Raw genomic sequence first — 7,845 nt, forward strand, 5'->3', positions numbered from 1 at the left:
GGTTTGGAACATATTCCACTACGCTGTTCCAATGCGGGTTGGTGGAATACACATGTGGCAGAATTTCTATGAAATTTGTCACATGCAGGTTTCCTCACGATGTTTTCCTTCACCGCTGAGCACGAGATGAATTATAAAGACAAATTAAGCACATGAATCAGCGGTGCTTGTCTGGGTTTGAACCCGCAATCATCGGTTAAGATGCACGCGTTCTAACCACTGGGCCATCTCGACTCATTATTTCATACACAGATAAGTTTATAATCAACAATAGCACGTGTGCAGGGGAAGTCATCAATCACGTCTGCCATTTAGTCATACTGATACAAGGAGCATTGAACCTCTGGTTGTAACACATGCCGATGTTTGCAGATCCACGGAGTCTACTTCGATTGATGGATCCAGGTATTTCCTACTTTTTGTTGATGACTTTACACGTACTAACTATTACTGCATTCTGCCGTGCAATTCTGCAAAAACCACATTAGGATTTGAAACAGTTTTCATTTCTTAACTCATATCGAAACGACCTTGAATGGAAAAATATTTGGTATTCCGTAACGATATGTCAAATTGTGTGAAGTGAAAACTGTCATATGAGACGATAGTGCAACGACTATTGTTGCGGGTTTTTAAAAAATATTTCCGATTGCAAATATCTAAAAATCTGAGGATTAAAAAAAATAATGTAGTCATATTTTGTACCGAATATTCCATAAATGATTAATTTTTAATATAAAAATAAAACCTAACGCAATTTCAGACGAAATTTATAATTATCTGGCCGAATATTAAGTTTCTTTGCGTGTATTTTTACCTTGTTCGTGTCATTTTTCTCATGTTGTAAATTTAAATTCAAATAACTACTTATACTTTGTTAAATCATTGTTACTACTGTTTGTATAATAAATACCCTAAAACATTATAAATAAATTCGGAAGATGGAGTAAGTACCTGTTACATTCATTCGTTATTTGGCTAGTAATATTTTATTTCCAGTTCAACAATTCAGTTACAAAAAATATCATTATTAACTCAAGAAGTCGAGTTAATAACATCATTTAATGTATTTCAGTCTTATTGAACGTGTTTCTCATCCGTCTGCAGCTCAAGTGGAGACTTTCGTATCCTTTTTGGAAGAGAGACCTAGCCTTGCAAAGGGATTTATAAGAAACCCTATACTAACGCAAAGGCCAGAGCTTTTAAAGAATGGGAAAAAATAACTACCATTTTAAATAGTTCCGGAGGAGGCGCAATAAAATGTAGCAAAAAATGGATAAAGGTACGAGTTTTTAATATTTTCAACTACTGCTACTACTTTCAGGTACTGACCAGTGCTGTTTCCTTCTGAACAAATAATACATGGACCAAGTGATTCTCACTGGCATGCGTATGCGCATGCGCATCTAACATATGTTTTTAAGGTTTTTTTTATACATTTAAAACAATAAACATATTCATTATTAATCACTGCACTAAAATATAAACTAAGACTGTTTTAGGATAATATGAATGTGGACAACAATTTCGATAGAAACATTGCAACAAACCCATTTCCACAGCACAGAGAGGTAAAATTGTAAATGATAATTCAATATAGTGTTTGTCTCGGAAGGAACTATGTAAATATGTTAATATTACATATATGTAATTATATTATAACAAGTATTGTATTTTTTTAGCCTTCACCAGAACAAATAAGATAACCAGAACTTCCACCAACAGCGAGGCATCGTGACAATCGCAGTGCAAATTTCAGTAATTATCTTATTCTCTTTGGGTTGGGTTTTTATACTTATTAGCTATAATTCCCATTCTAAATAACTCAATAATGGGTTTGACTGCAGTATTTTGGCTTTTTATAATAAAAAAACAATAATAATACAGCTGTACATAATAAGCACTGACGTAATACTTAAAAGATAGTTATTTTTTTTTTAATACTATAATTTCTTTTATTTTTCAGCTCCTAGGCGTCACAAATTTCAAGCTATAAGAGGGTCACCACCATCACAACGACGCTCTCAGTTTAACAGCATGGCCGAGAATTTTTTTAAGTTAGACTGTCACATGAAGGTAGAGTCGTCAAAGTGATGGAAGAGATGGCCCAAACTCACAATTCGCTAGCAGAGGGAGTCAAAGCTCTTGGAGAGGGGCTAAAGGCCATGGGGGAGGGCTTAAAGCTGCTAGCCGAATCTAACCACATTACTTTTTAATAATAATCATTTTTGACTATATAATTGTTATTGTTATTGGTATTATATACATATATAATATAGATTATTATCTAGATGTTATTTTTCAGACATATCTGAACCTTTAGTATTTTGTTATTAATGTTATTATAATATACATGATTTTACAATCAGGCAGCATCTTAATCTAAGTTTCAGGATTAAAAATTAATAAATATAAACTTTTATATAAAATATAGCATATTTTTATTTACCATATAAAACTATCGTGGGTCTTGTATATGTATAACAAATTTATAACAATGATTAAGCATCCATTACATTAACGTAACCGTAAAGTTTTTTTATAAAAAAATTTGTTCAATACACTGGCATTACACTTACTTTTTGACTGTCTTGATGTTAAAAATTAATACAACAAAGGGATAGATCGTTCGATTGATTGTTTCATTTTCAAGATGTGGGAATTGTATAATAATCATAGTGCACACAATAATTCCTATACTTTTCTTGTTTGTCAAACTCAAACTCATATTACTTTATTCAACGTAGAAGCATTACACTTTCTTATCGATGGTCAAACTAAACACTACCACCGGTTCGGAAAAAGGAACACCCGAGAAGAACTGCCGAAAGGAATTCAGCGGGTCTTTTTTTGTCAAATTAATTAGATACATATTATATGAATAGAAACAGCCAGGAGGCGATCGTTTTATTCCCAAGGTGTGCTATCATCGCCTTTCGCACAAAAGCGTTCCTTATGTTTTGTCCCTTTTTTGTTATAATTGATTTGAATGTTTAAACATTCAACATATTAACTAATTTAATAAATATTAACCAACCTAACTCCGACCATGGTGATATGAAATAGGATGTTATGTTTCTCATGCTTAAAACTAACATGTGGTTGCTAAGATATTATGTCATTAGAACGCGTGCATTATAACCGATGATTGCGGGTTCAAATCCAGGCAAGCACCGCTGATTCATGGGCTTAATTTGTCTTTATAATTCATCTCGTGCTCAGCGTTGAAGGAAAACATCGTGAGGAAACCTGCATGTGACAAATTTCATAGAAATTCTGCCACATGTGTGTTCCACCAACCCGCATTGGAACAGCGTGGTGGAATAAGTTCCAAACCTTCTCCTCAAAGGGAGAGGAGGCCTTTAGCCCAGCAGTGGGAATTTACAGGCTGATGTTGTTGATTTATTTAATTACACAAATCATTTTATAATGTTATAAGAAACAAATATAATAAGTAACGTTTAATATATTTGTAAGACATAAATAAATATGCATACCTCAGACCTAATCGAAACTCCACGTTTGATGATGGAGATCAACGGGCGAAGCTCTTCTTCAAGGTCGTCAATGAGGTCTGCATTTAGACGATAAATTCTAATGAATTCATCGTTGCGACACTTTATTGGCAACCGGCTAATCTCTCGGGCTTGCTTAACACTTGAATTTATTTCTATCTCATGTGCTTCCTTCAAAAGGTTCAAAGAACCCAGGGCCTTGCCATCTAGAAGAAAGGTATGGTTTATTTGTTAATTAATACCAAACAATACAATCCATAAAATACTTTATAAGTGATTAAATAATACTTACTTTTAAATCTTATTTGATGCTATTAAAAAGTTTTAAAAGAAGATATATATTATTTTTCGTTTTCACCAGATCCTTCCGACACACGGGAACAACTGTATATCTGACGTATGTAATCGAGGTAAATTTTAGTTTTTAATTTCGAAATCGAGATACAGAATGCCAATTAATGTCAATGTGAAGTTATTTCGTATTACAATCTCTGTTTGCTGAATGCCAAATAGAATTTTCATCACAAATTCCAAATAAGGAATCGAAAAATGGGATTCGGAATCACCCAGCTGTACCTCTACTGTTCGCTTCAGAATATCGAACGTTGATGTTCAGCGGTCTTTACGTTCTCCTTAAATTTGCGAACAGACATATTCAACAAACAATTGCCCTGTGTAGCAGCAACTTTTAATTTTCCCTGTGAGCTACGATTGAAAAACTCTACAATGTTTGTCACTTCGTTCAAAACAATTTCTTCTGTAGCTTCTTATACGACAAGATATAAGGAGCGAGCGAAACAAGAGGTGGACCGCCATTAAGCAATTCTTACAGCAGACAAGATATTTGTTGAATTATCGCTAACAATAGTAGTGACTTTGTGTGAAATGTTCCACTCCGCCATGCTAGTAGCTCAACTAGTATGTCAACCATTATAATTGATACAACCAAGAAGCGCTTAATCAAGTTATGTATCTTCATTTAAACATACAAGCTTCCGTATCTGTCAGAAACTGCTGGAATTGACGATGAGTCAACCCATTTTTCCTCATGTTCCTGTCGCCGTCAGTTGTTTCACTTACCAATTTTTTCCCATGGTAATTGCATCGATACGCCATGTGATTCTTCTTCTTGATTGTATGCTGCCTTGATAGGGCCAAAATATGTCAAGTCCAAAGGTTCAAGTTTATGTGAGGTGTGTGGCGGCAAAGTCAGCATAATGATTCCATGTTCTCTGCATAGTGAATAAGCATCAAGACTTATGTGGCTTTCATGGTTATCCAATATGAGAAACACTGGATCTTCTTTTGAAGGCTTTGCATATGAAATGAAGTGGTGTAGCCAATCAACAAAAAGACTTTCATTCATCTATCCAGAGGCTGACACAGCTCCAATCATGTTAGGGTTACTACCTTTTAGTAATAGTCGATTCATGCGTTGCACTAAATGCACAAACCACTGTTCTGTTCTGTTCTGTTACCAACTTGTTTCTGACCTCTTACTGCCACTATTTTCTGATTCTTCTGGACTGTTGATATACCTGTCTTATCGACGCTAAACATTTTATCAGGTTGAATATGATATTTCTCTTGTATAGCTTTCAAATTATCATAAAAAACTTAAACTTCAGTTTTATTGAATGCTGTGATACGATTCAGTGAAGTCGCCTCAGGTGTTCTCAGAGATAGGCTGGGATGACTTTTCATGAAACTGTCTTTCTATACCAGTCTTTACCGGCCAGCTTTTTTACTCGGTTGAAATTATGAGTAAGTTTGTTTATCTCAGCATATTAGTACGCAATTTGGCGAATTTTTTTATGGTTAGGCCGTAATAAAGTTTACTGCATTTTATTATATAATCCACGACCGCTTTCTCGCCTGTGAATAATGTTTTTCGACCAGCTTTTTGTTGGCAATTTAATCACTGGCTTCTTTATGTGATCAAAAATTGTAGTTTTTGGAACATTATAAGTTTCTGCAGCTTTGCCGATGGTAAGTTTATTGGTTTGAGCATCATTTACAGCCTTTTTGAGATCTTCTAGACTGTATTTCGTCACTGTTTTTCGTTTGTAATTACGAGGCACCTGGAACAATAATACAAATTAGATTAACTGGGAATCAACAATATGATGGGGTAATAAGGAACGTTCGAGATTACCCGACATGGAATGGTCGCCTTTACCCCGCCAAATCGAAAAAAAATATTGAGTTAAATATTTTAGGTTATATTACTTTTGTCGATTACGTCATTGTTATTTAGCACCTTATTATGTAAGGATTCCAGTAAATAAAAGTTAAATAAATATTGTTAATAAAAGTCAAGTAATATCGAGTTGCATTTTCGAAAAAATTACATCAAAATCTTGCAAAATATAACAAAATGCATACCTTAATAAGTACGTGCCTCCGCGTCGCTCGTTTCGTTGACTGGCACTAGTGGTGGCGTGATGTTCGAGATAGCGACCAGTGAAATACGCCTATCTCTTTCTAACATATCACAACCGTTGCGTTCAGGTTTACCCCGCGTTCGCGTTTACCCCACACTCCCCTACTCTCATTGGTAGCTAAAAAGAACCATTCAAATTGTTGTGCTTTTTTCCGGAGTTGCTGATATAAATTAAAGTCCAAATCTTCAGTTCGCCGGGTACACGTTCTAGCAGAAAAACTAATATTTTCAAATTTCTTTTTTTGATCTGGGCATAACTCTTCAACCAAGGCACATTGTTTTAATAGTTCACTATCGGTAAATAGTCGGCCAGACTTCGCAAGTATTTCTGCTTCCCCTAAACTTGCACGTATGCTCGACTCGTTACTTTGGACTTGAAGCTTAAAAATATTTTTCTTGGTTCTTTACTTCAGATCAGAATCTTCAGATTTCAGTGCGTTAATTTTAGTTTTCCGTAACTCACTCACTAGGCATGCAAATTTGACTTTATCTTAGTGGCGTTTAAGGTTATATTCTCTTTGCATAGCAAGAGTTTTTTGGCATATTAAGCATAGCGGTTTGCCATTGCAATTAACAAAAAAGTATAAACCTGTCCATGCATCGTTGTTTTTCTATTACTTTTCTTTTTTTTTTAAGCCATCATTAACTGTAAAAATAAAAGCATTATCTTGTAGTAAATATGTCACTCTGTAATACGGTGACCTACGGAGCGATCTGCGAATGCGAAGCGACACGTAAACAACAAGCAGTCAATACCTACACACTGAAGTGGCTTATTAATAGGTGTACAAATAAGTTTTGAGGGGTTTATAAAAGATGGCATAACTAGTACTACATCGCATTGGACTATCTTGAAACTTGTGTATCCATGTTAAAACATGTCTCTTATCCTCTCATAGGAACATTTACTTCGTTGAAGTGTAAACGACCCGCATTTTTGAGCTTCAACAATATCAACTTTTGTGCCAAGTAAACAGCATTTGCGGGAAGCACTTCTTTTTTGCCTCAACTTAAAGAAAAATGCAGCTGAAGGGCATCGACAGCTATGTGAAGCTTATGAAGAGTATTCTCCATCGATAAAAACTTGCGAATATTGGTTCTGACGTTTTAAAAGTGGTGAATTTGACATCAGTGACAAAGAACGCGATGGGCGGCCAGTAAAGTTTGAAGGCGCTGAGTTAGAAGCATTACTGAACCAAGATTCATGCCAAACTAAAGAGGAACTTGCTAAAACCTTAGGAGTGACTCAACAAACGATTTCAAGCCGTCTCAATTAGGTATGGTGCAAAAAGAAGGACATTGGTTTCCGCACGAACTCAAACCGAGAGACGTCGAACGCCGTTTTTTCACGTGCGAACAACTGCCCCAAAGACAAAATTGGAAGAGTTTTTTGCATTGAATAGTGACAGGAGACGAAAAGTGGATCAAGTACGACGATCCAAAGCGCAGAAAATCCTGGGGTAAGCCCGGTCATACCTCAACTTTAACGGCCAAACCCAATATTCATGGCAAGAAAATAATGCTGTGCATCTGGTGGGATCAACTTGGAGTTATCTACTATGAGCTACTCCAGTCTAACGAAACCATCACTGGGGAACGTTATCGACAGCAATTCGAAGATTCGAGTCGAACATTAAAGCTGAAACGCCCCCAATATGACAAAAGACATAAAAAGTCATCTTTCAGCACGATAACGCTCGGTCACATGCTGCTTAAGTTGTCAAGGAAACTTTAGAGGCACTGAACTGGGATGTCCTACCACACCCGCCATATTCACCAGTCATTGCTCCTTCGGATTACCACTTGTTCCGGTCACTGGCTCATGCGCTGTCTGAGCAGCACTTTACTTCTCGCGAAGATTTGAAAACTTGGCTTGATTATTGGATC

The 7,845-nt window shown here is 35.8% G+C and overlaps 1 long non-coding RNA gene across 1 annotated transcript; it reads right to left on the reverse strand.

The window, feature by feature from the left end:
• Window positions 1–3,480: 3,480 nt before the first annotated feature.
• Window positions 3,481–7,307, reverse strand: LOC124541776. The gene is made up of 3 exons (XR_006967272.1): window positions 5,901–7,307; window positions 3,808–5,596; window positions 3,481–3,721 (listed from the first exon to the last, which is right to left on the reverse strand). It is a non-coding gene; the product is annotated as an uncharacterized LOC124541776 (long non-coding RNA).
• Window positions 7,308–7,845: the final 538 nt, after the last annotated feature.

The sequence above is a fragment of the Vanessa cardui genome, chromosome 28 (assembly GCF_905220365.1).
Source record: "Vanessa cardui chromosome 28, ilVanCard2.1, whole genome shotgun sequence".
Taxonomy (NCBI): domain Eukaryota; kingdom Metazoa; phylum Arthropoda; class Insecta; order Lepidoptera; family Nymphalidae; genus Vanessa; species Vanessa cardui.